General features: G+C 46.8%; 1 protein-coding gene across 6 annotated transcripts in view; it reads left to right on the forward strand.

Moving 5' to 3' along the window:
- LOC146699751 (RAC-beta serine/threonine-protein kinase-like) overlaps positions 1 to 10,000 on the forward strand; it is a 33,175-nt gene that overhangs the window by 11,421 nt on the left and 11,754 nt on the right. The gene's annotated exons all lie outside the window — the stretch shown is intronic.

The following is a 10,000-nucleotide window of genomic DNA, read 5'->3' on the forward strand; positions in this document are numbered from 1 at the left end:
CAAGAACAACTTGACGCTGCACCATCGAGAGCATCCTGACCAACTGTATAACAGTCTGGTACGGGAACTGCTCTGCCTCAGACTGGAAGGCGTTGCAGAGGGTCGTGAAAACTGCCCAGCGCATCGCCAGAGCACCACTTCCTGCCATAAAGGACATCTACAGGAAGCGGTGTCTGAAAAGGGCTGGGAAAATCATCAGAGACCCCAGTCACCCATCACATGGACTCTTCACCCTCCTGCCCTCTGGGAGGCGCTACAGGAGCCTCCGGACTAAGACCACCAGGTACCGGAACAGCTTCTTCCCCACAGCTGTCAGACTCCTGAACTCTGCCTCCTGACATCTGACCCACGTTAACACATGGACTGAACATACACACACCCACAATGGACAACTGTACCCTCAAAAACACAATAATAACATGGACTAAACCACCACTCACAACCACTAGCACTTTATATAGCCTCTGTAGGAATTATCCACATATCTCACTTATCTTAACTGCACTACTGTATAGCTCTGTGTAAATAATCATTCTGTACATACGATAATTTTTAATCCTACAACTGTTTACAACTTGCATAGTTCCCATTTCTGTATAACTGTATATCTCAGATTTCTGTAAAGTTATTTATTTCATATTCTGTATAGTTTTTCATATTTATATCCTGTTCATAGCCTGTACATAGCTTGTACTCACTACAGCCTGTACATACTAGAGATGGCACGATACCACTTTTTTATGTCCGATACCGATACCGATATCATAAATTTGGATATCTGCCGATACCGATATGAATCCGATATAGTGTTTTTAAATCAACAAAACAGTTTTTTAAAATATCTTGCTGCATTTTGCAAGTCTGCAAGTTCATACTCAAGTTTAAAACAACAACTACACTAAAGCTATTCTGTTATACCTGTATACAAAAAAAATATTTCATAGTTCAGCAATACTGATCAATCTAATAAACTTAGACCTACACCATCCTCCCTGTTCTGGTATTTTAAAGAGTACTTAGCGTAAATATTAAGCAACCTAACTAATAGGGTTCCAACTCCCAGCAACAACAAAAATAAATAAATAAAAAATAGGGAACCACCCCTCACGCTCCACCTCATGATGCTTAATCGACGTAATCAACCTTAATTTGATGCAGTGTGAAAAAAAAAAAATGCACAGAAATAAATTATTTTTCAAGAAATATTAAATAGATTCAACATCTTTCTTCAACAAAATTGCAGACTGCACAGATGGTACCTTCCCAAAGTAAAAAGTACTATAGCTTACTAGGGTATATATATTAGACTTAATAGTCACTATATACAGTAATTGACTTCTATTCATTTTACATCAAATTAAAACTTTGGGTGTCAGATAATTATTTATTAAAAGCTCGACATTTTAAATGAGAATAAGAAAGAAAAGTATGTCTTTGTGCCCCCTTTTCCCAGTTAATGCCCTATCGGCCCCCCTGGCTAAACTTTGCTAGATCCGCCCCTGCACAGTTACCAGCCGTCAGCTACGTAGAAAAAGATCCTGGTGTAGAAAGTAATATTAAATAAATTGTAACAACAGCTTATCAAGCTTAAACGTGCTGCTGTTGTTCAGCCGCTGGTTTCCTCTTTCTGGTGCAAAGTGGACCAAAAACAAACAAGAGAGACAGACTCGCGACAGAAAAGCCGATCAGCTGATCATTTAAGCAGTTTCACGACTGAAGTAGCAGCCGGAGAGCGAGAGGCAGTCGCTCGTTAAGCTTAACGTGGGAATGCTTTACAAACATTCAGAGATGGACTTACACACGTGCTTTACTTCTCTCGGGGATAACTTTGTCGGAGATGAAATGCCAGGTTGCTAGCGAAGCTCCAAATGCTATCCAGACCACCGACAGGTCCCGCATGCCACAGCCGCTCTATCACGTGACGCATACTGCTCCGACTGCTAACGTTCTGAGGCGAGTTACGGCGTGTTGCAAGTTTTGTGAGGTGCTTTCGTGATATTTAATGGATCGGATTATATTTTTTATTTTTCTCCGATATCCGATCCAGTAATTTAGGTCAGTATCGGACCGATACCGATACGTAATATCGGATCGGTCCATCTCTAGTACATACTTATAGTTATAGAATATTCACAACATACTTCATACCGTGTACATTATAACATACCATAATAGACCCATTTCTGTAATATACTTACATATCTATATTATTGCTAATATATATTGTAATATATCTATATCACTAAAGCACTTCTGGATGGATGCAAACTGCATTTCGTTGCCCTGTACCTCTGCATGTGCAATGACAATAAAGTTGAATTCTATTCTATTCTAACAAGAATGAATGAGCATTTTGGCTGCCAGAAGTGTTTCTCACTCAGTTTGTCCCAGTAAATCATGACTTTTACTTCATCTTTGAGCCCTCTCTCTGAACCACAGGACTGTCACTCGGGGACATCAGAACATTACACTTTAAATGACAGTATCTTTAAGCTGTTTTATCCATGCATATTAAGCTAAAAGGAATCTATACAAAGTCATTGTTATGCAGCAAATATGTCCATCCATCCATCCATCTTCATCCGCTTATCCGAGGTCGGGTCGCGGGGGTAGCAGCCTAAGCAAAGAGGTCCAGACCTCCCTCTCCCCAGCCACCTCCTCCAGCTTGTCCGGGGGAATACCAAGGCGTTCCCAGGCCAGCCGAGAGATATAATCTCTCCAGCGTGTCCTGGGTCTGCCCCGGGGCCTCCTCCCGGTGGGACATGCCTGGAACACCTCGCCCAGGAGGCGCCCAGGGGGCATCCTTGCCAGATGCCCGAACCACCTCAGCTGGCTCCTTTCGATGTGGAGCAGCAGCTGCTCTACTCTAAGCCCCTCCCGGATGGCCGAACTTCTCACCCTATCTCTAAGGGAGAGGCCAGCCACCCTTCGGAGGAAGCTCATTTCTGCCGCTTGTATCCGCGATCTCGTTCTTTCGGTCACTACCCACAGCTCGTGGCCATAGGTGAGGGTAGGGACGTAGATCGACCGGTAAATTGAGAGCTTCGCTTTTACACTCAGCTCCCTCTTCACCACGACTGACCGGTGCAGTGTCCGCATTACTGCAGCCGCAGCCCCAATCCGTCTGTCGATCTCCAGCTCCCTTCTCCCATCACTCGCGAACAAGACCCCGAGATACTTGAACTCCTCCACTTGGGGCAGGAACTCATCCCCGACCCGGAGTGGGCACTCCACCCTTTTCCGGCTGAGAACCATGGCCTCAGATTTGGAGGTGCTGATCCTCATTCCCGCTGCGTTACACTCGGCTGCGAACCGCTCCAGTGCGAGCTGGAGGCCCTCACCCGATGAAGCCAACAGAACCACATCATCCGCAAAAATCAGAGATGAGATTCTGAGGCCACCAAAGCGAAAGCCCTCCGCCACTTGGCTGCGCCTAGAAATCCTGTCCATAAAAATTATGAACAGAACCGGAGACAAAGGGCAGCCCTGGCGGAGCCCATCACCCACCGGGAACGAGTCCGACTTATTGCCGGCAATGCGAACCAAGCTCTTGCAACGGTTGTATAGGGATTGAATGGCCCGTAGCAATGGGCCAGACACCCCATACTCGCGCAACACCTCCCACAGGACGCCCCGAGGGACACGGTCGAATGCCTTCTCCGGGTCCACAAAACACATGTAGACTGGTTGGGCAAACTCCCATGCACCCTCAAGTATCCTCGAGAGGACAAAGAGCTGGTCCAGTGTTCCGCGACCAGGACGAAAACCGCATTGTTCCTCCTGTATCCGAGGTTCGACTAGCGGACGAACCCTCCTCTCCAGCACCCTGGCATAGACTTTCCCGGGGAGGCTGAGGAGTGTGATCCCCCTGTAGTTGGAACACACCCTCCGGTCCCCCTTCTTGAAGATGGGGACCACCACCCCGGTCTGCCAGTCCACAGGTACTGCCCCTGATCTCCACGCAACATTGCAGAGACGTGTCAACCAAGACAGCCCTACAACGTCCAGAGCCTTCAGGAACTCGGGGCGGACCTCATCGACACCAGGGGCTCTGCCACCAAGGAGTTGTTTAACTGCCTCAGTGACCTCGCCCCCGGAAATTGGTGGGTCACACCCCTCATCCCCAGACTCTGCTTCCTCCCCGGAAGACGTGTCAGTGGGATTAAGGAGGTCCTCGAAGTATTCCTTCCACCGCCCGACAATTTTCTCAGTCGACGTCAACAGCGCTCCGCCAGCACTATACACAGTGCAGGTAGAGCACCGCTTTCCCCTCCTGAGACGCCTGACGGTTTGCCAGAATCTCTTCGAGGCAGTCCGAAAGTCTTTTTCCATGGCCTCTCCGAACTCCTCCCACACCCGAGTTTTTGCTTCAGCCACTGCCCGAGCCGCATTCCGCTTGGCCTGTCGATACCTGTCGGCTGCCTCCGGAGTCCCACAGGCTAACCAAGCCCGATAGGCCACCTTCTTTAGCCTGGTGGCTCCCTTCACCTCTGGTGTCCACCATTTGGTTCGGGGATTACCACCACGGCAGGCACCGACCACCTTGCGGCCGCAGCTCAATGCAGCAGCTTCGGCAATGGAGACACTGAACATGGTCCATTCGGACTCAATGTCCCCAGTCTCCCTCGGAATGCTGTTGAAGCTCTGCCGGAGGTGTGCGTTGAAGATCTCGCGGACTGGGGCCTCTGCTAGACGTTCCCAGCACACCCTCACTACGCGTTTAGGTGCACCAGGTCTGTCCAGCGTCCTCCCCCGCCACCTGATCCAACTCACCACCAGGTGGTGATCAGTTGACAGCTCAGCCCCTCTCTTCACCCGAGTGTCCAGAACATATGGTCGCAGGTCTGGTGATACGATTACAAAATCGATCATCGACCTACGGCCTAGAGCATCCTGGTGCCACGTGCACTTATGGACACTCTTATGTTCGAACAGGGTGTTCGTTATGGCCAAACTGTGATTAGCACAGAAGTCCAATAACAAAGCACCGCTCGGGTTCAGATCAGGGAGGCCGTTCCTCCCAATCACGCCCCTCCAGGTCTCGCTGTCGTTACCCACGTGAGCATTGAAGTCTCCCAGCAGGACAACAGAGTCTCCAGGTGGAGCACCTTCCAGCACCCCCCCCAGGGACTCTAAGAAGGCTGGGTACTCCGAACTGCCACTCGGTGCATAAGCGCAGATGACAGTCAGGACCCGTTCCCCGACCCTAAGGCGCAGGGAACAAACCCTCTCGTCCACCGGGAAAAACCCCAACGTACCGGCAGCAAGCCGAGGGGATATAAGAATACCCACCCCAGCCCGCCGCCTCTCACCAGGGGCAACTCCAGACTGAGACAGAGTCCAGCCCCTCTCCAGGAGACTGGTTCCAGAGCCCAGACAATGCGTAGAGGTGAGCCCAACTATATCTAGCCGGTACCTCTCAACCTCACGCACCAACTCAGGCTCCTTCCCCACCAGAGAGGTGACATTCCATGTCCCTATTGCCAGTCTTGGCAGCCGGGGGTCGGTCCGCCAGGGCCTCCGCTCCTGGCCGCCACCCGGCTCACAATGCACCCGACCCCTATGGCGCCTCCTGCGGGTGGTGGGCCTGCGGGAGGATGGGCCCATGTCTCCTCTTCGGGCTGTGCCCGGCCGGGCCCCATGGACTAAGGCCCGGCCACCAGACGCTCGCCCTCGGGCACCCTCCCCGGGCCTGGCTCCAGGGCGGGGCCCCGGTAACCCTATCCCGGGCAGGGTAAACTGTTCCCTCGATATTCTTTTCATGGGGGTCTTCTGAATCGCTCTTTGTCTGGTCCCTCACCCAGGACCAGTTTGCCATGGGAGACCCTACCAGGGGGCAAAAGCCCCCAGACAACATAGCCCCTGGGATCCCTGGGACACACAAACCCCTCCACCACGATAAGGTAGCGATTCAAGGAGGAGGCAGCAAATATGTTTGATTGCTAAAGGGTTTTCCCAGTATCTCTTTCATGCTGCTGTCCACCCTTTCAATGGAGTGGATGTTTGCAGGAAGGCTGTATGCTGTCTTTGTATTTGTTGTAATGGACTGGGGAATAGGAGCTATTGTCAGTTCTTTTCCTCGCCTCCTCTCCAAGCAGTCTTAGTCCCTCCAGTCTTAGTCCCTCCCCTTCCTCTAAGGAAGAGACATGAGGAGAGAGAGGAGTCCAGTCAGCCACTGTAGTGATAAGACAGCTTTACTGCATCGTGTTAAATTGATGTCACTTAAAAAAGTGTGTGGCACATTTGCATCATCTGTCTATTGTCTAATTTCCAGAGCACTGCTGTGTCTTCTGATTACTGATAGATGAGCATATCCATTCTTTGGGCACTCTTACAAATGGTGAAGGGTAAAAAGTTAGACTACATACCTAATCATCTTAAATAACTAAGAATACAAATTAATGCTGAATTTAGAAATCTCATTATTTGTGTGTTATTTATTACTTGCAACTTTTTGTAGCTCCTCTTCTATGCATTGCAGATAAAACTTACAAAAGTGTACATCATTACAGTGATGCTGACGGGACTCCTCTGCCCTCCAGATGCATTTTAGGAAATGAGACAACCTGTAAGATGCCAAACTGACTTAATTGTTTCAGTCTCAAGATACAGTAGAGATGAGAGACATAAAATTGAGAAACGTGAAAAGCGCAACCTCCTTGCCTCTATATTATGCAAAAGGATAAGCAAATTGGCTGGGATGCCTTTACAGTAGGTCTCTATTATTGGGTTCTCCTGTCGCAGTTGTCCTCATCAGTAAAATGACATCATACTAGTCAGTCTATGAACCATTAAACATTCATACTAACACTTGTATAATACATTTCTGAATTCAACAGATAAAAGCTTTAAGAACATAACTGACAGATGTTAACTTCTCATTAGAAGTCGACTTGCTTTTTATTAATATAATTTTTTTTTAAAGTAAACTTTGACTGTCAATAGTATTTTATTCTTTTTGTTCAATTTGTTATTCATTATATTCTATTATTTGTCTAAATATCAGCAGACAAATAATCTGCGTCGATGGGATTTTTTTTTCTTCAGTCACAGGACATTAACACAGAAACCATAATATAACTTGTTACGTTATGGTAAATGGCCTGTATTTGTATAGCGCTTTACTTAGTCCCTAAGGACCCCAAAGCGCTTTACACTACATTCAGTCATCCACCTATTCACACACACATCCACACACTGGTGATGACAAGCTACATTGTAGCCACAGCTGCCCTTGGGCGCACTGACAGAGGCGAAGCTGCCAGACACTGGCGCCACCGGGCCCTCTGACTACCACCACTAGGCAACGGGTGAAGTGTCTTGCCCAAGGACACAACGACCGAGACTGTCCGAACCGGCGATTGAACCGGCAACCTTCCAATTACAAGACGAAGCAACAAGCAGGCTGAATTACACCAGAGGAATAGGTTTTTCAATTAAGTTTGTCTTTTTTTTAAAAAGGAAGTCACTGGAGATAAATGAAGGGCAGCAGGTGAATTTAAGGAGCAGGACAGTGCAAGCTGAGTAGATAAAACAGCAGGGATTAAAAGAGTACAGGGACTGGAGCTTGGAAGGTGGTGGGAACAGGACAGTGGGCAAGCAGCTAAGTACTTGGCAATAAATCACGATGATAGTGTCGATGCCGGTCAGTAGATGGCTTATAAGAAAGCTGGGGATTCTGAGAAACAGACAAGCTACAGGTTAGCTACAGGTTAGCAGGTCATCTACTTATCAGAAAGTTGGATATTGGTAAATGGTAAATGGACTGGTTCTTATATAGCGCTTTTCTACATTATCTGAGCACTCAAAGTGCTTTACATGCAAAAAAGCAGCGCACCCATTCATACAAGCACTTTTTTCTACGCTGTTTCTGAGTGCTTTGTATTTAACATTCACATGCAGTCATACTCCAATAGATGCATTGGAGAGCAACATGGGGTTAGTATCTTGCCCAAAGATATTTGGCATGCAGGCTGCAGCGTATCACATGATGGCATACCACAGCATATTAAAGGTCTATTGGAGTCTGGCTCGACACCACACACACACACTAGTGATGGGATTTCCGGCTCTTTTTAGAGAACCGGCTCTTTCGGCTCGACTCACTAAAAAGAGCCGGCTCTTCGGCTCCGAACCGACTCTTCAGGTTGTTTTGTTGCTTTAATTAATTTATTATTAACAATAATATAAAATTATCCTCAAAAGGAATTACTAATGTAAAAAAAAAAAGTTGGTTTTATTTATATATATTTTATATATAAATATATGCAGTGGCCCCTAGAGACAAAGCACGTACAAAATCCAAAAAGCATGTACAAATTCCAAAGCACATACAAACTCCAAAACACATTTCTAGCATTAACTGAACTTCCAAAACAGAGCTACCTAGATCACTTAAATTACACAATTGAAAGCATACAGTATGTGTATGGTTTGTGTATTTATACACAAGCACTCATATATTCAAATAATTTTAAAAAAAAGTTCATTTACCTGTTACTACCACACACCAAATCCAGTCAGTGGTACTTGCTGGCTTGTGTAGCCACTAGGTAACAAAAGCTCAACACTGCGCCTAGCATCCTGGAGCACTTCTGTTGTGTTTTGTACGTGTTTTGGAGTTTTTACGTCAGGCATGTCCAAAGTCCGACAGATTTCAAGTGGCCCACAGCTTCAGTCTAATTATGTATAATTTATGGCTCACTTTCTAAGTCTGAATAAATAAATCATGACTTTAAAGGTGTAATTCCTTTTTTCAGCACATGGTGGCAGCACATTTTTTTTGCTACTTGCACCTGTGCTGCAAGCCCGCCCTTCTCTGCTCATTTCTGCCATGGCGACTGTACAAAAAAAGAGAAAGGTTGATGGTGAGGGCCGCCGCTTTCAGGAGCGGTGGGAATTTTACTGAAATTCGAGGCAATTGTGTTTGCCTGATTTGTAAAGAGACTATTGCCTTGTTCAAGGATTTTAACATCAGGAGACACTACGAGACTAAACATGCTGCAACATTTAACAAGCTAACAGGGAGTGAGCGCGCTGAAAATGTGAAGCAACTCCAAGCTGCTCTGGCTTCGCAACAGCGATTTTTCATGCGGGCCTGTGAGACACATGAAAATATCACGAAAGCCAGCTACGAAGTGGCTATGTTAATAGCTAAACATGGCAAACCTTCCACTGAAGGTACGTTTATCAAAGACTGTGTCATGAAAATGGTGGAGAACATTTGCCCCGAGAAGAAGCAAGAATTTCTGAGTGTTTGCTTGGCACGCAACACTGTGGCATGAAGAGTTGAGGATATATCGTCAGACATTCACAGACAACTGCGGGACAGAGGAGTGGATTTTGATTATTTCTCATTAGCCTGCGATGAAAGCACCGATGCATCTGACACCGCGCAACTACAGATTTTTTTTACGAGGAGTCGACAACAAGATGAACGTGACAGAGGAGCTGCTGGATCTCAAAAGCCTTAAGGGTCAAACCAGAGGAATGGATTTATTCATTTCTGTTTGTGAAGCTGTTGATGATATGAAGCTACCATGGAGTAGTTTCTAGGATCATTACTGATGGTGCACCTGCCATGGCTGGTGAGCGAAGCGGATTGTCCACACTGATCTGCAATAAAGTCAGCGAAGAAGCAGGTAACGCTGTTAAACTTCACTGTATCATTCATCAGCAGGCTCTCTGTGCGAAACATCTCAAATTTGATGATGTTATGAAACCAGTAGCAAAGACAATCAACTGTATTCGCTCTAAAGCTCTGTACCACCGACAGTTTCAGCAGTTTCTGCATGACATCCAGGCTGAATATGGTGACGTAACTTATTACAATGATGTGAGGTGGCTAAGTCGGGGGTCTGCACTACAGCGATTATTCTCTCTCAGAGAGGAAATCAGACAGTTTTTAGATGAAAAGGGACAACCAATGGAAGAAATGTCTGATCCTGTATGTCTGGCAAATCTGGCTTTTTTGGTTGACATTACGAAGCATCTGAATGCG

This window comes from Copadichromis virginalis, linkage group LG10, assembly GCF_057382275.1.
Source record: "Copadichromis virginalis isolate Kocher_CV1m ecotype Utaka linkage group LG10, C_Virginalis_male_GT1.1, whole genome shotgun sequence".
NCBI lineage: Eukaryota > Metazoa > Chordata > Actinopteri > Cichliformes > Cichlidae > Copadichromis > Copadichromis virginalis.